The sequence below is a fragment of the Cupressus sempervirens genome, chromosome 2, assembly GCF_028749045.1.
Source record: "Cupressus sempervirens isolate cs-2001-9-10 chromosome 2, ASM2874904v1, whole genome shotgun sequence".
NCBI lineage: Eukaryota > Viridiplantae > Streptophyta > Pinopsida > Cupressales > Cupressaceae > Cupressus > Cupressus sempervirens.
The window spans coordinates 512,579,716-512,599,659 of NC_143119.1; positions in this window are offsets into that span (position 1 = coordinate 512,579,716).

Here is a 19,944-nt window from a genome sequence, read left to right on the forward strand (position 1 = left end):
AAACATAATTATCCTATCAGGCTAATATTGCTAATATTATAAATATATATATATATATATATATTACTATGGAGTTGGTTTGAAATAGATTCTATAAATTTTAAATAAAATAAATAGTATAAATATATATATATAAATTTTAATTGGAAATGGATTAATGTTTAATAAAATTTAAACAAAATATAATTTTTTTTTAAAAATATTAATAATAATTTAAAAGGCGGGGAGGGGGGAGTTCGATTTAATTTATATTAAAATTTTTTAAAATTTTTTTAAAAAAATTAATTTAAAAATAAATAAATAAATAAATAAATAAATTTAAAAAAAAAAAAAAAAAATATATATATATATATATATATATATATAAAAGTTTTGGTGGGCGAGGCCACCAACCGCCCTACCCACCATATTGCACGTGAGAGTAACTATGCATAGCAGCACTACTGTATGCAACAGTAGTACGCTGTCTGCGATAGTAGGGCTGCTATGACAACCATCGTTTTAATAAGGCTGGTGGGCCTTTAAAACAATATGCCTTCTGTCTTTTTTTTAATAACATTTTTTGTTATATGTAACACCCCGCCAAGGAATCCAAAAGAATTAACTTAAAATTTTTCTAAGTTTGACATACAATTTTTTTTTTTAAAATCATGAAAGATAAACCATTCACATCAAACACATAGTAGCGGAAACAATAAAATACAATAAAAAATAAGCATACATAACAGGTTACATTTCTTAAGGATCCCAAGACGTTGAGTCACATTTAATTTAATTAATACTAAGTCTAACCACTACCACATCCACATGAAAGAATAAATAGAAAGTCCAATGTTCATATTACACATTTGTTCCAAATGCCTCTTGGCAATTAAATTTGGAATGCTCAATCATCCACTGTACATGACACAGGGTACAAAACACTTAAAAGAATATATACATGTGTGAAAATGAAGTACATCATCCTATTCTAATCCATGATGCAAATGCTATAAGTAAATGAAACCAAATTCCATACATGATACATCATCATAGAAGATATAAACATCCATTGTAAAAGATATCCATCCATCATAAAACACATCTAATCTAAGTGTGCAGTTCCTCCCAACCATTAATAGCATCATTAGACCATCATGGGCCCTAGCCATCCCCCGCACGTAACATCCCAGGTCACCGAAGAGATCATCAGTATTATCATAGTAGGAATGTCACTCCTAAAACATACTACAACATATGCAGAAAGAAATCTAACATTTACAACATATGCATAAAGAAATCTAACATGCAAGAATAAAGCATAAGATGATCCTACAAAGCAGATAACATCATCTATCACATGCTAATCAACAATATAAAGAAACATACCAGTAAATAACATCTATCATAAGATCCAAGAATTGGATGAAGATAAATACCAACAAAGAATGCTCCAAACACGGTGTCTACGGATGGATGTCAAATGGTAAAAGTGAAAAAGCACTACCACCGGACCGCATGGAACCTAATGGTCCACTCCCACCACATTGAGGAGATAGTCTCAAGTCTCAAACATGATATCAAATCACATAAAATAAGTACTCTCCATGAATGCTAAAAGTATACTAACTCAAAGGTTTCAATCACAAACCAACATCTAATCCCAAAGGCACAACCAAGACATGTAGCAAACCTACTATGGAAGCAGGAAAGTGTCATTCCACAGATCATGCTAGAGTTACCCTAGCAGTCTCTCAATAGACCCTAGCCCCCTAGTGATCCCTATGCGGCCACTAGTATACTCTCATATTGATGAGGCATACTACAGAATGCAAGGTCGCAACCAAGCATTCTCTCTACTCCCATCCTAGTCTGTACTAGCACTCGAGGCATGGGCGAGAACATACAATTATCTTATTAGGTTCATTTAATACCCATTTAGTGTAAATGTTTTCACTTATTAATAAAACTTACAATGAGTTACCTTGGCAACCACTTAGGGCCCTAGCACCCATTGCAAGCCACTTCTTGACACCACAAGTAGATAACCTACCCTAGGCTCATGGAATCATAAATCACAAAATCACCTCAGTCCTATATAGCTGACTAGAAAAATACCAAAAGATAATCCCCAATAAGAACATCAAACCTCCATGAACAACTGAAAAGCATCCAATGATAATCATAATATCCATCGGTTCTCAACGAGCAATCGAAAAATATCTCAAAGTAAATAATATTGATCAAAGACTCCAAAATGGTCAAGTCAAAACATGTCACAACATGACAACATCAAGAAATAAATCAACACTTTAGTCCCATCATGGCGATTGGAAAGTAATCCAAGGATAACTGATCAATGACTCAAAAATTGTTAAGTCAAGTGTCTCAAATACATACACCTCAGCTTCACATAAGAAGACTGGAAAGCAATAACAATTAGTAAATACAAACATCTCATAGAGCATGCCATCACATTACCATGGTTGGGTTTTAAAAAGAATCAAGACCAAATAACATCAACATGCCATCACATTCGCATAACTCCCAAGCCTCTGGTAGACATCCTAACTGATCAACACTCTAGGATGACCCAAACCCCAAACATGGATAGCATAAAGAAAAAGATACAACCACATATTTTAGTTTACTTTCACAATCACATGGTTAAGCCAAATATTAGGTTTTAGTTTTATTTTTCAAGTACATTTCAAGTGTATAAAATTCTACGTTTAATTTCCAAGTCAACATAGAATTATCCCTCCATTGTTTTAAAACAATTTTCTAAGACGATTCAGAAGATAATTGCTTACTTATCTAAATCATTAAACTAGTTCCTATTGGCTTCTTATAAAAATCATTTTACTAAAATCAATAAAAAGTCCCTTAGTTCTAAGAAGTGTCTCTCATTTATATTAAATCAATTTCCTAAGAATAACCAAAGGATAAACAATTATCATAATAATAATGAATGTTCTTCCATCAAATATAACTTTGATTTTATAAAGGTCAATATCAACATTTTTAAGGTAAATCCACATTCCACTAAGTACTCTCGTATATTTAATTAATCTCAATTAAACTTTTCTAAAAGTTTCATACAATACCAAATTAAATTCTCTGCAAAGTCCTAGCTTGTTGCCTTAAGGGCACAGTTTGCTTCTTGTATTGAAAAGACTTCTCATTTGGATAAAATTTTGAGTATAAATGTCTTAGATCTATGTTGGTTTAGTTTTAATTCATTGCATACTTTGATATATTATTTTGTGAAGTTTAAGAACAAAGAACTCCTGGTTATGGAAAATGGAGGAATGATTGTCATTGAATAAAACAATCCTAGTACAGGGGCTATATCTCCCTAATGAACCATTGGATCAAGCCGAATTTGAAATATGTTGGAAAGGGTCAAGTTGCACCAAATCTGACTAGAGCGATCAAATAAATTTGGTCTAGATAAAAAGTTATGAATGTCTGAGTTTGGGTCTATGTAAGGGACAACGACAAGGCAGTTTGTGATGAATTTCCTTCATAAATAAAACTAGGGTTTCCTAATGTTTTCTTTGCAACCAAATAAAAATTAACATACATATCTAGATTATAATTTCAAGATTGATGATTCCTTCATGGAGTATATTCAGATACATATAACAGACACGATGAAGATAGGAAGAGAAAGAGTGCAAATGGAATATGTGAAAATCACGAGTGCACCTGGATACTGATGCTAATTTGCTATGCTTCAGAAGTCCATAGAAAAATCCCTTCCTTCTCTAACATTCACCATTCCTCCAAGAATCAAACCAACTAAAACCCCCAAGTGACTAGAGGTGCTTGTAGAAGCATATGAGCATGTAGAAGCATATGAGCTTCTCGAATGCATGTAAGCTTGTCAAAGCATATGAGGATGTCCATACACACTAGGAGAGCCTCTATATAAAGGCCTCTAAGATGCATCTAGAATGTGTCTAGAAAGAACTAGGAGATACATATGACAACTAAGCACATATCTTCCACGATATGAAGATAAACATGATGAGGTGTCTAGAATGCTGTAGACACCATGTGCTCAATAATATGCTAACTCCTAAGTGTAGACAACACGTGCATAATTAGAATGCAAACTCTTGTGTTGTCAATATGAAAACTCCCAAGAGCTCGCATACTCCTATGTGAATAAATACAATGCACATTAATTTATTTAATATTCACTTTATTTATTTATTTAAATTAATTTATTAATTTTACATCTCATGCACTCACTTTAATAAATCCACTTGTTTAATCTTAATATATTTATATTTTAATCACATGCACACATCATGCAATCTAGAATCTTTTAATAATTTTAATATCTTTTCCACTTTTAATCATTTTCAAAAAATAAAAAATGAGCTCTAAATATATTATTATTAAATTACTAAATATTATCATGTTCTAAATTTAAACTTATAACTTTTATCTTCAAATTTAATTCTTTTTATTTAATTAATTTTCCAATTAATTAAATTAAATAAAATATTAAAATATCATATTAATTTTTTATTTAATTAAATCATTAATTAAATCTTTTAATTATACTTAATTAATAGAAAATACACTAAAGACTCATAAAGTAAAATACAAAAACCCATCATAGCAAAACACATACAAAATCAAACCAAGGGGTTATAATATCACGAATTACGTCATCCAACATATTCAGAGGGTACTCAACTCAAATACTTGTCCTAATTTTCAATTAGGACAAATGGCTTAAAGGGTTGGGATTTGGACTTGAGAATATATCTCCCCTCTCTTACCATTGAGATAATGTGATAGGGTATGCTCATCCTGGCAATTCAGGGAAGTTGATACCTGGTACTTGCAACCTACATAAAATCCACGCATGTACAAGCACAATATATGCTAAGCTAAACAAGCAATGGCAGGAAGTGGTGCATCGTGTAGATCCCGACTAGCAGGTGACTATGACTCCCTTCCTTAACAACATCAGAAATGCCATTTAGAAAGGAAACAAACATGCACAACATACACATGCAAGTATGGGGTCAGTATCCATAAGAAGACACATATGATAATAAATCAACTAATTGAACATCATTAATAACTGCAAACACTGCAATAATCATCATCCATACATGAAATATAGACTACCAAATGATCTCATCATATAATAAATTGAATCTGAGACAATATCTGATAATCTCAAAATAATGTCACTAATAATCATCAACATAAAATTGTCCTAAAAGAGTTGGGCAACAATAACAAAAATGCAATCTAGGGGTAGACACTACATTATATGTAAATTTTATAATTAATTTATTATAATTTATAATATATATAATTTATTAAATTATATTTATTTAATAGTCTAATATTAATTTTTATTGGTATTTAATAATGCTAATTAAGGGGTTTTAATCATTAAATTAATTCATGAAGTTATTAGTATCATTATTAATTATTAATGTTTAATAATTAATATGACGATCGGGGAAGTAATAGATTTTATTAATACATATTAATGAATTTAAATATATTTTATTTATATGATAAATAAATTTAAAGAAGGTTAATTAAATGGTTATTAATGTTGATATTATCTCATTAAATAAATAATAGTTATTTTATTAGATAAATTAAGAATAAGTTATTAAAGAAGTTAATTACGTTAAAGTTTTAATTATTTATTATAAAAATACTTTTGGGGAGAAAAACTATTATTGTAATTTTGATAATATTTAATTAGAATACTTAATTAAATTATTATTAAAATAAATTTAGAATTGTAAATTGTGCAGTAATATGAATATTTTATATAATTATTAATTGATTTAATTAAATGTGATTTAATTAAGATTAATTAATAATGAAAGGTGATCGATTAAGCTCTAAAATTTATTTAATTATTATAATGTCGACTTTAATGAAATTATAGATTATTATATTTGGAAATCAATAGGTATTGTTTTAATAACTTAAATAAATAAATTATCCTTGGGTTATTTTTAGGAAATTGACTTGAAATCAATAAGGGTGAATTCTAACTAAGAACGAGTTAATTCACAAGGGTAAACTATGAATTTCATTCACTTAAACTATATGTCAAATGGAAACTGAAACCTTATTGTTTAACTCAAAACTATGTGCTTTCAAAACAAACCAATTTGTGAGATTATTATGTTTTCTATGTCTATGTTTTGGGGTTCCGGGTTGTCCTAGCTTGACCAGTCTTAGGTTGTTACTAGAGGCTCAGGGGTTATGTGATTGTGATGCTATGATGTTTTGGTCTCGATTCTCTTAACCCAACCATGGTGATGTGATTAAGTATGCTCTATGATGTGATGTATTTACTATTTCTTATTGCTTTCTAGTCTTCTTTTGTGAAGCTAAGGTGTATGTATATGAGATACTTGACTTAACCATTTTTGAGTCTTCATTAGTTATACTTGGGTTACTTTCCATCACCTTGATGAGACAGAAGTGTTTGCTTTGTTCTTGATGATGTCATGTTGTGACATGTTTGACTTGACCATTTTAGAGTCTTCGATCAATATTATTTTGGGATGCTTTTCGGTTGCTCATTGAGAATCAATGGATATTGTGGGATACTTTTCAATTGCTCATTGGAGAACTGATGGATATTGTGACTTATCATTTGATGCTTTCCAGTTGCTCGTGGAGAATTGGTGTGATTATTGTGATTATCTTTTGATGCTTTCCAGTCACTTGTATAGGACTGAGGTGATATTTATATGATTCTTGGATTTGTGATTTTATGAGCCTAGGGTAGGTTATCTGCTTGTAGTGTCGAGAAGTGGCTTGCAATGGGGGCTAGGGCCCTAAAGTTGCTACCAAGGTAACTCATTGTAAGTTGTTTTTTAATAAGTGATAATATTACACTAAATGGGGATTAAAATGAACCTAATAAGATAATTGTATGTTCTTGCCCATGCCTCGAGTGCTAGTACAAGCTAGGATGGGAGTAGAGAGAGAGCTTGGTTGCGACCTTGCATTCCATAATATGCCTTGTCAGTATGCAAGGATACTAGTAACCGCATGGGAATTAGTAGGGACCTTGGAGTCCTAAGCTAACTACTAGGGTAACTTCTACATGATGCATGAGATGACACTTGCTTGCTTACAAAGTAGGTTTCCTATGTGTCTTTGTGGTGCCTCTGGGTCTATATGTTGATCTGTGTGTTGGAACCTTTGAGTTAGTATACTTTTAAGATTTACTGGACTTAGAGAGTACTTGTGTTATGTGGTTTGATATCCTATTTGGGACTTGAGACTATCTCCTCAGCATGGTGGGAGTGGGCCATTTAGGTTCCATGTGGTCGGGTGGTAGTGCTTTTTAACTCTTACCATTGAGATTCGTCTGTAGTCGCCGTGGCTGGAGCTTCTTGGGATGCTTGTTTATCATGATTAGGTGATGTTCTTTACTGATGCATTTCTTTATATTGATGATTAACATGTTAAATTTATTTATGCATATGATGTAGTATGTTTTAGGAGTGACATCCCTATTACTATAGTATCGATGATCTCTTCAGTGACTTGGGATGTTACGTGCAGGGATGGACAGGGCCCAGAATGATCTAATGATGCTATTGATGATCGAGAGGAACCATGCACTTGTTAGTTGTGTTTTCTGATGGATAGTTGTATTTCATGGTGGATGTTTTATGTTTTATGATGGATGGATGTATCATGTATGTTATTGGTTTCAATTATATTACTGTACTTTGTATCATGGATTTGAGTAAAATGATGTATCTCTACTTCTACATATGTATATTCTTTTCCCCTTTCATACCCTGTGACATGTACAGTGGATGATTGAGCACTATGAATTAATTTTCCAAGAGGCATTTGGAACAAATGTATATTATGGACTTTGGACTTTCTTTTATTCTTTCATGTGGATGTGGTAGATGGTTAGACTTAGTATTAATTAAATTTCAAAGTGACTCAATGTCTTGGGATCCTTAAGGAATGTAACCTGTTATGTATGTTTACAGTTGATTGTATGTTAATGCTTCCACTACTATGTGATTGATGTGAATGATTTATCTTTCTTGTATAAAAAAAAATGCTTGGCAAACTTAGTAAAACTTTAGGTTGATTCTTTTGGATCCCTTGGCGGGGCGTTACAGTTTCTACTATGGTAAGAGTATATGGTCTCTTAGGAAAACCACATGTATTACCATATCACATGCCTTTGAAGGTGGGAATCGTAAAAATTCTATGGTAGATCTGGGGACTTGAAGAGGCAGAACTTGCTTGCTGATCAATAGGTACAATTTTCCAAGGTTTCACTATTATTCATAATTTTTTAATCACTAAGGGTAGATGGAAACATTTGGAATTTTTTTAAGATAGATATCTGATGGCACAATCGCACTCTCGATTTATAGATCCTGAGGGTTTTTATGATATGTTTAAAGAAAGGACCAAAGCTAGATCTTATCAACATTTTGTATACTATCCAAAAGATACAATTAGGAATGAATTTGTTTTGTAAGAACAAGAGGTTAAAAAGAAAAAATGGAAAGCGTATAGTAGGGTTTTTGAATTTATCAATGTTTTTGAACCAAAACATAACCCCCTTGCTGATAAGACATATTGGGGAGGTAAGATAAAAATGTTGATGAGCAATTTCACTGGGTTCATGTAGACATTGAATAAAAAGAAAGTAATTCTAGCCTAAACTCATCCCAATAAGGGCAATTAGGTGGAGAAAATATTGGCAAGTAGGACAATTTTAAACCTAGGACAATATACATTACAAAAAAGGCCTTGTTATGTGGTGTTAAGAAGTGTACAACCAATACCTCCTTAGAAAAGACAACTTTCTGAGAGCCCCCTTGCCATACCTACTGCCAAGAGACAAAAGTTAGAACAAGGTTCTTCTTCTAGGACTAAGGAGTACTCTCCTACACAAACCCCTCTTCAAATTAAAGATGAAGTGTCATTAAGGGAAGAGATAAAAAAAATGGGAGGGGAAAGTGATATTGTAATCACCACAACTGATATAGAGGAAGGAGCCCTGGAAGAACCCCCATGCCTACACTAGCCCTTATTGTGGGAGATTTTAAAGGAAAAGAAATTGACCTTGTAGTGGAGGAGGCATCTCAAAAGTTCATAGATGATGAAATATTTGTGAATTTAAGAGCTTTCATGCAATTTTTATGGAGAAGTAACATTATCAATTTTGAGGCAAGATGCAAAGCTATTAAAATAGAACAACCTGGCAGGCAGGATTCTAAAATTGAGCAGGAGGTTAAGGCTAGTCTTATGGAGGAATTTTCACAAATAACCCCTAAGGGGGGTAGGCATCTGCTAAAGGATTCTAGAGTTTTATTGTTACTAGAGTGGGATATTTCTAATGCCATGATTTTTGATACAGTAAGGAAATCAAAGGACACCTAGTTTAAAACTAAGGATGAGGTCCTACGAGCCCATAAGGGTTTAAAATATAGTGATGACCATTAGGCTTTGGTAATGTGGTCCATAAAAAGAAGAGACAAAGGAATAATGCAAGAAATTTCAGATTCTGAACATACATGCAACCTTATTGTCTATAGAGTAGAGGAAGTGGATAGTGAAAAGGTCTCCCAGATGACAAAAGAAATGGTAGATTTTGGGGTTGTGGTTGCTGCAAAGGATAAGAATAAATTATTGGAACTTAATGCTCTATTTGAAAAGGTAATAGAGGCTTATGAGGAAAGAGGAAACATAATACATAAATCGGAGACTCAGATTACTCAAATGGACAAGCAATTGGGAAAAAGAAAAGTAGGAGAATCTAGCCAACCCAGAATTACTTATCCTCCTTGTCCTTTGATTGAACCTTTCAAGTCAACTCCCCTTATAGAAATACCAGCTGCCCCACAAGGACTCCAAGCATGCACAACTAAAGAGCTTGAAGAAGAAATGGCTAAAATCTAGTCATTACATGTGGAGCTGGATATCCAATATGAAAATAAATTAAGAGACTCCATTATGTATCTAGTAGATAGGATAGAATGGACTATATTTTATGAACAATTGTCAATATTAATGAGTATATGGGATGAGATGAAGAACAATGAATCCATCTTGAATCCAACTATCAAAAAAAGAAGTGATAGGGACACTGATGTTACAATTCTATGATGTTTAGTCATTGGTCTTTCTTGTGAGAAAATAGAGAAAACTTTTGACATGACTAACAACCTTTTTGATTTTGATAATAAGAGAATAATGTTGTAGAGGAGAATCATTAATTATTTCTTAAAGTATCTTAGTAAAAATTTTGAACTTTTCCCTTATGCACTTAAGGTCGTAGAAATTTTGAAAGATAAAGAAGAATGGGCCAAAGAGCTAGACAAATTAAATTGTTTAAGATTAAATAAAGTCATCAATGAAAAGGGCCACATTTGGTTTGCTAAAACAACCAAAGAAGTTGTTCAAATTCAGATATTTTTTAATTCTTTCAAAAAGGATTTTATTGAAATTGAGAAGATGGTAGAAAAAATCTTCAGGAAGCAATATAAAATTTTGATTTTTAATTGGCCAGATGATATAATTTTTAACAAATGGATGACAGATCTTGCCCAATCAAATTAGTTGATAACTAAGGAAATTGATGAAAGTAGTATGGATCTAGATGAATTACAAATAGTAGATGCACCAAAAGAGACAAAAGAAGATCAACTTGTTGCAATGATAGAGGTAGTTAGTCAAATTGATGATTTGGCAGCAAAGGAATCAAGTGTAACTGTTGGCTTGATAGCGCATGATGACCTAGAGAGAGAACCATGAGTAAGAATCAGTTTTCAAATATTAGAACATGGTCCACCATAGGAAAATCAAATGGTCACACATTCTAAGGAACAACAATTACATCTAGGCCAATCATCAAGTGAAACTCCTCAACACTAAGATGTAACAGAATTGGCCCCACAAAAAGAAGATACATGATGTAAATATTTTGTTACACAAATTTTGTCTTATTATGACAATGCCTTTTCTATGCAATATCTTTCTTTCTTAAGGAAAATTTTCATTCTTCTTTTGGCCTAAAGGTTGTTGCATTTCATGCTATATAAATAAGATCCCAAGGCTCGAGAAAGGGTCCAAACTCTTATGTAATTTTTTAGTATTTTTATAGTCTTTGTGAGGCCTCGCCTCGACCCTTCATAGCCTTAGTTGTTACTTATCATTTTGATACTCACGACTCGAGATGTCGAGACATTATCTGATGCTTAGAACATACTTTATTATTTCATGTTGTGTGCTGTTATTTTCAGATATATTTGATGATTGTCATTTAATGTTTCATATATATGTATGTTGATGAAATCAGTAATGTAGGATTGATATTTTGGTTCAGGATATTTTAATTGGTTAAGAATTAAGTAGGATGAAAGAAACCCTGATTGATGTATGTTTCAATTTATGTAAATTTCTGATACGTATATATGTACATGTGATTTTTGGGACTACTGATGTGTGCAATGAGTGTGCAGATATTTTAGCCCAGGAAACCGACGGAGGAACAGAACTGATCTCTATGTGTTAATTTTGGAAACCTTGTTGTTCGTAGTTCAAGTATTTTAAATTGAGATGTATGTATGTAACCTTATGTGATCAGTAAATGTGAATGTCTCGTAATTATGTTCTGTTAGTGTCGCTTGACACTCGTGAATTGTTTGTGCCCTTTAGCATGCTAGTTAGGGTTAGCTATGTACCCTTTGGACCTTAGTTGGTTTAAGTGAGTGTCAGTTTGCTAATTTGATTGTTAATCAAGTTTAGTCATCCCTAATCCAGATTAGTGCTTAATCTGCATTGTTAGAATTGTTAGTTGGTCTTAATTTATTTCCTAGCTTTTGTTTGGCTCTAAACCTTTTTTCTAAGGCTTTAAATCATGGAATAATTGTACCCAAGGGGTATGGGTATGGGTTAGGGGTCTTTTCCAACCCCTAAGCCCCTTTTGTTGACTTTGGAGATCACTCAAAAAGTCACTGTTTGCCTTTGTGCGAAAATTTCTTGTGGTTATCATGAGTTGTCTTACCCCACCTCCTTTTAGTGTCTAACCATAGTGAGGGTAGAGTTAGGAGTTTCTAGAATTGCTAGTGGGTGGGAGAAGTTATTGATCCCCTTTGGTGGTTGAGTTTGAGGCTTATTTAGAGGCCTTTGTTGGACTAGTTGAGGTTGTTACCCAATCTCTACATTTAGAGAGAAGCTTTTGAAGGTTGAAGGAAGGAAGTGGAAACTCTACTCAAACTTGTTCATTGCCATTACTGCTTTGTGAAGGTTGGAATTCTCATCTCCCTTGTTCAGATTTCATTCTTGTTTCATGCTTATGCTACCTTGCTATTGTTTCAATGTTTGTATGTTTGTGGGTATGTTGGGAAGCTTTGGAAACCATATTATTTTTGGTTGATTTCCTTTCATGTTTATGTTGCAATTTTGAGATTTTTCTTGCATGGGTGTTTTGGTATTACTCACCCTTGGAGAGGGCAGAAGTGACCAATTTTGGGAAAGGTCTGTTTAGTCGGACTCCATCCAGTGTAGAGTCTCTTCTCAGGATGAGAAGAGGGAGAAAGGGTAGGTTGTTATGGGCCCTTACCTGTCAGCACAAACCTTGTATGATTCTGGTATGTTGAAATGGAAGAATGGAAGTTCTTGGTATATAGCCCCGATTGGGCATCTGTTTGGTGTTGTGATTGACTTCTCCTGGTTGGAAGAATCCACCTTTTCCTAGTTTTGATTCATTGTGAATCCTATTGTGTAAACCATGTATGATTATGCTTGTTTGATTGTCTCTTGGTTATGCTTGGTTGTCACCCGATCAGATTTTGTTCCCTCCATGGTTCTAGAAATGTATTGCAAAATTGGATGTGGAACCCTTGTTGAGGGTCATGAAGGAAATTTAATTTAAGTGTTGTAATTCAGGATTGAATCCTATGTAAATTGTATCTCAAAACTTTGTTGGATTGGCAACGAAGCCTGGTTTTCTTCCTAATTCTTTCTCGGCTGAGCCTTTGAATCAGGTTGACCAATAAAATTGGTGTTAAGTATAATTTCTTGTCATGTGATTTAATCATAAATTTTAAATTAGATGGATTCATATCAAAATAGGATGGAATTATGATGATATGATTTTAATTAAGCAAATTTTTCTAGTATTCCTTGTATGATATATGTGAAAAACTATGTTGAGGAAAGGATAATGGTTAAGGTTGATTTAGTTTAATCCAAGTTATTTAGAAGATCAAACTAATCAAGTATTATTGTGACAAGATTATTAACACCATGTTTAAATCCATTTAATTCTACTCCCTTGTATAAGTGATGGAAGGATATTGATCAAAGTATGATCTGTGAATGCTCCTACATGAAATTTGGTGTGAATTGAATGACAAATTTAGTCCTTGGTTAATCTATTTTAGATGTGATAAGAAAGTGTATTAAGAAGGAAAGTTTAGTTTCTGTGATTAATGGAATTAGATCAATTCTTGCATTGTGGTTTATATGGATAATTAAATCTCTTGATTTATTAATTTGTAAGTAGTCTTCATAGATTTACCTTAAAAATATATATATAACCCCCTCCTAGTTAATAATCAACTTCAAAATTCTTACTTAGAAAAATATAAGACAAAAAAAAAATGTGCCAAGAGAGCAAAAAAAACTCTCTGGATTTTGTATGGGGAGCAATTTAAATGCTCCCCCTTGAGACAGAGAATCTATTAGATTCTCTTATTATCTTATTGTTTTGTGAATATTGTTTGTTTTAAACTAAATATAATAATGGAAGAAACAAAGAAATTTAAGAAAAAGAAAATTTCAATATAACAAGTATCCTAACTTACCTAAGAAACTTTATGTCATCAATGTCTAGCTTTCCCCTTGGGCGTCAGTTTGAGATTTGATAGAAAGGGGGGGGGTGTTTAATTTATCAAAGTCTTTTGTCATCATGAGGATGAAATCATTCACCCCTGCCCTTTCATAACTCACGCTGACTTTGGTATTAGAGTTTAGTGTTTAAATTTGTTAAGTTTTTAAAGCAAGTTTGCTTTTCTCCTTGGGCGGCCATCTCAGTTTTCACCCAAGACATGTGAGTGTGGGGGAGGGGACTATCACTGACGCAGGTCAGTGTACTTGGGAAGTGCTCTGAAGCGGTCACGTACTTTTGGTAAGAATGTTTAGGGTGATGGGTTGGCGTCAAATTTTTTGGCAGGAAAGTTTAAAGTACATGGTGTTTAACTTTTCTATGTTATTCTCCCTTGGTCTTAGGTAAGCGCTCCATTTTGGGGTCGATTTGACATGGGAGTAGGGTAGGATGTGAGGAGTAGTTGGTGTATGTGTTTTCTAGGGGTTAGGTGTTAGTTAGTAGGTAGGTTTAGTTAGTAGTTTTATAGTTGTGTTAGGATATTATGTTAGTTTAGTTTGTTGAGAGTAGTATTAAATTTAAATGTAATTTTAGATTCAATGTAGTTAGTAATTTAAAATATGGCTTAGTTTAGTTTAGAGTTAATTTTAATTAGTATAGTTTATCTTTAGTTTTAAGTTATTTAATTTTTTTAGCATGGTAGTTTAGTCTAGTTTTTTCTATATATTGTTAAAGTATAATTAGTTTAATTTAATAAAGTTTTAAGGTTATTTTATGTTTTGTTAATGACTTTTGTTGTTAATTGTTAATAATTTTTAGTTACATAGTTATGTTTAATTTTGTAAATACTAATTTAGTTAGTCTTAATTTAAATGTAATCTAATTGTTTTATTTTACCATTAAGTAGATTAAATTTATCGATTAATTGGCTATTTAAATAAGTTTTAATGTAGGTTTGATTAATTTGATATTGCAAGTAATTTTAAATCTGAATTCATGTACATTGTTATTTAAGTAATTTTTATTGCATATCATTATAAGTTAATGTAATATCATAATTTTATTGATATTAATCTAATAACGAAAGTTTCAAAATTTTAACGATGTTATCATCTTCATGTTTAAAATCTTAAGACGTAACGTAGAGAACCTTTACTTAAAACTATGATCGCAAAACTTATCAAACATGAGTATTATAATAATTATTAGAATTTAAAAAAATAAAAATAAATCATAATAATAGTTTGTGTGTTTTTGCCCTCGTAGTTTGGGCATGACAGTCTTGCATTTAGTCCAATTTTCTTGATGTTAATTTTGTGATGTATAGTTCTCTACAAATCTAAGAATACATTAAGATTGAAAGATCGTATTGTCTTGTCTTAATTTTTTCTAATTTTTACATCACTTTTGTGTGATTTTCAAAGAAAATTAATACAAAGGAGAGTTACCACTATATCTATTTTCTCTAAATCTTGTCTCCATTGTTATTAGCTAGTTAACTTGTGGTTCCATGAGCAAAGATTCTTCAATTTAATGCAACTAGGATAGGTTATATATAAGTTTTCTATTGACTTTAATTCAATGATTCAAGGAAATGCTTCAGTAAGGTGATAGGATTTCCATATGGTAAAGGAGGATATGCATAAGAATGAGGTTTAGGGTAAATTACTGATAATATTAATTGTAATGCAATTGATCAGATCAAAATTGTTAGGTAGAGTTTGAATGTCAATAGACGAGGCACTGATCATTTATTTATTTTGCATGAGGAGAGATCATAGAATTGCATGAATTAAAAATCCAGAATTTAAATCAAATTTATTTTCATGTATGAAGAATATAATAGTTGGTTAGCACTTGTTTGCATTTAATCTCTGTGTTGTGGTTAGCTATTGTAACCCAAACTTACCTATAAATATGAGAATAATTGTGGCCAAATGTCTATTATAAGGTATAAGTATTTTAAATGCATATTAGTAAGAGAGTGAAGTGTAAAGATTATATCTAATATTGAACCCTTTTATCCCTCAAGTGCACTCGCCTTGGTTTTACAAAACCTAAAGAGTAGAAAATCCTTGTGATTTTGTTGAAGTTGGGTCCAAATCTAAGGACTTCTTAGTTGAACATAAGAAATAGCTAACCATTAGACTAAGTTGTTCTTCTTATCTTGGTATCAAGTTTTTTTTTCACTTGGTCATTTTGAAACACCGACAACTTGGATGAAGGGACTTATTCCTAAAATTAACATATTCTTCTAGATTGCTCTTCAAATAAAATTCTAACTCTAGCTAATCTCAAAATATGGGGGATTTATATTGTGAATAGATGTAGTTTATGTAAGATGGAAGCTAAATATATTATCCACCTCTTTATCAACTACATTGTTAGCCAGAATGTATGGGGAACTCTCCTCTAGAAATATATTGTGTGTTCCACCTAGTAATCTAGTGGATTATTTCCAAAATTGGAAATGTCCTGTTAAAAAGCTTGATATTTGTTTCCTATGGATTATTTGTTCTTCCTCACCTATTCTAGGGTATCTAGAAAGAAAGAAACAAAATATCTTTTAGAAACAAAGAAATTCCTGAATGGGTGGTGGGGAAAAACATTTTTGGCTATTCAAGAAAACTTTATTTCCCAAAATACAAGTATTGATGATAAGACTATATGTGACCCTCTGAAAATTATAGGAAAAAAATTGAAACCTATTGAGAAAAGAGAGGGTGTCATATGGATTTTTCATCCGATGGGGTGGCTAAAACCTAACTTTGATGGTTCTACTAAAGGTAATGCTAGAAGAGTTGGGTGTGGTGGAGTACTGAGGGACCATAATAGCAGACTCATGGATGCAGTGGTGATCCCTATTGGTCACTCTATGAGTCATAGAGCAGAAGCTACTACTAATCTTTATACTATTAGAATGGCAATGGAAACTGGTTATTGGAAATCATGGTTTTAAGGGGATTCCTTAAATATTATCAATATGCTGAATAATAAGAATATGTTGATGTGGAATATTGAAGAAAGTATCCTAGAAATTCAAAATCAGATCAATAAATTTGATAATGTCATTTTATCTCATAATTACTGAGAGGTCAACAAAGTGGTTGAGTGGATTGCTAATAAAGCTATGAATGTGAATATTAAGTTGACATGGATTGACAACCTTAGCAAGGAAGGGGAGTTAAAGGTGATAATTAATTATGACATGACTAATGTAGTCAAAGGAAAGATTATTTGAGATATTGAGGATTAATATATAAAATGGTGGCATTAATAAAGGGTATGATCATTTATCAAGGGAGTACCTATTCATAATTACCAAGAGGACAAGGCACGTATTACTATTTGTTACAGACTTATTAAAATTGGAAGCATCATGGGTGGTGATCCAAAGAAACACGAGCCATCAAGATATAAAGAATGGAAGGCTAAACACGTGGTGTGGAAAATTCTTTAAAAGAGTAAGGTGAATGCATACATTGAGATGTTGCATAGTTTTAAACCATGTATTACTAATTATTTCTTCAAGAATTGGTCTAGAGAGAGGGTTTCTCTTCATGGGGTTATTGTAGACTTGACTAATGAGTTCATTTATGATATTACTAGTGTTAAGAACATTAACTTCATAGAAATTGAAGAAAATCATGTATATGTGTTGTTATATGTCTAATCAATATATTAAACTTGATTATACATACATTTACACACACACACACACATTCTATTATCCTTCTAAATATCAATCAAATAAATTCCTTTTGTATGTTGATCAAGCTCTGAATATCAATCATGTATTAATGGGTAGTTATATGCTCATTGCTTATCATTAAATTGGAACCGATACTTATCAGGTACAAGTCTTAGCAAGACTTATGCATTTGTTTGATAATATTAAGGAAGTAATAATAGTAATATTATGTATTGAGGTATGGTTATGTAAGGTCACAACCCTACATAAAAACATCTCAATGCACATATATATTGCGTGCATTTGTGAATACTAAAAATATATTAATAATAAAGGCAATACAGTCTTAGGCATATTCAGATCTACATACATACATACATACATACATATACATATACATATACATATACATATACACACACACACACACACACACACACACACACACACACACACACACACACACACACACACACACTAGAATAAATTAGAACATAGTTATTAAAGAAGAATTGAAATCTTCTCATAAGATTAATTATTTTTTAGTTCAAGTCTCCACCAATAAATGATCTTAAACTTTACAACTGGTTTTCCTATGGAGGGTATGAAATTCAAGAAGGAAACTAGTACATCAAATGTAGCTTTGAAGAAGTTTCCCAAAATGAAGAAGAGGAAAATAAGCTTGTGAAGGACAAGGATTTCTATGAGCTGGAACAGATTAAGTTAATTTGGCAAGATGTTTTATCTTATGTTTGTGATTATTTTATTTTGGATGGAAGGTTGAAAAGGGTTCATAAATTCCATTTTGTTTCTTGAACCAATTTCGGTATAAGGATAGGTTATCCTTCCCCTTTAACTTGAAGTTTTTTTCTAGTGAACAACCTCCATACCCATAGAAAGAAAGAGAGTAGGCCTATTCTTCATGAAGGTCTTATTTTGTTAATCAAAGATTATTGTAGAAAATGTGATGAAACTTTCATCCGCAATGGAAAACAATAGGAAATCTTTTGGGAAAGAGCCTCTTGACAAAATGAGTGCAAAAAAATAAAGAGCCATAATGTAAAAAATGAGGAGGGATGCAATGAAATTAAGGGTAATAAGAAGGAGACTAAAGCTAAAAACATTGGAAAGTTTAATGAGGAAGCTACAAATTTTGAAAGAAAAGAAGATGAGGAGGGTGAGCCAAAAACTGGTGAACTTAGCTCCAACTTTGATGGGTATTTGGGTAGTTAGGGAGTTTCTTCAGCTAAAGATGATAGCGAAAGTAGTAATGATGGGAAAATGATGATTAAGAAACATTCTGAACCCTAATACTAGAATGAGGATAAATGTATCATGACTCAAAGTGAAGGGTCAACCTAGATAGATATTAATGAGGTGAAGCTCTTGGATGATTTTAAAAATGAAAAGACTATGAAGAAAAATTCCCTTGTAAGTAGTGATCAGATTATAAACAAGGAAAACCAAGAGGATAAGACTACTTTGGAGGGTTTAAACAAAGATAATCAGTTAAAGCTAGATGAGACCTAGGATGCTACCATGAACTTGGAGTTTTTTTTTGAAGATGAGGCCAATGAAGATGCCAATAATAAGGTGAAGCTTACTTTTCTCCACAAGGCTAAATTAAAAGTTGATGCTTCTCTCCAGGTTGATTCTTGGCTCTATAATGAGATTATTATTCACATGAAAAAAATGGGGGAGCTTCAAAATGACCTAGATGAAGAAAGAGATAAAAGAATATAGTTGGAGAACTAGGTGGATAATATCCCTAAGAAGTTGAAAGCCTATGAAATGGAGTTGCGTCAACTATTTAATGACAATAGACAAAGGATGGAAATAGTTACTTTGAGTTTGTGTGCTATTGTGACGAGCATTGGTAGAAGAAGCAACAAGGAAGTCATCTCCCCTATTGCTGTTCAGCTATTTGGTGGCCCTAGTAATTAAGAGAACTAGGAAAAGTACAAAGGAAGTTGTTTTTGTTGTTCTAGGTTTGGTCATGGAGGACATTCCTCAAGGAACTATGGTGACTGGTAATGAATTAGCTAAGGTAATTAAAGAGCTAGCTTAATTGTGAGCTCTGGTTGCTGCTTGGGTTGTTGGTTCTAGTTCTCAGTGTGTCTATTCTTTTTTAGATACTCTATTAGGTTCTAGGTCCTTGTAAAACCTAATTTTTAACTTTTACTATTTATTTGGTAGGTTCTAGGTCCTTGTAAAACCCAATTTTTTGTTGATGTACTGAACCTTAGGTTCTCGGTCCTTGTAAAACTTGGGGTACTTTTAATGTTTATTCATTTTTTCTATTTGTAAGGGGTTTTAGATCCCCTCAAAACTTGTTTTTACCATAATATAAAACAATATGGCCCGAGATAGAAAAATATCTCCAGTT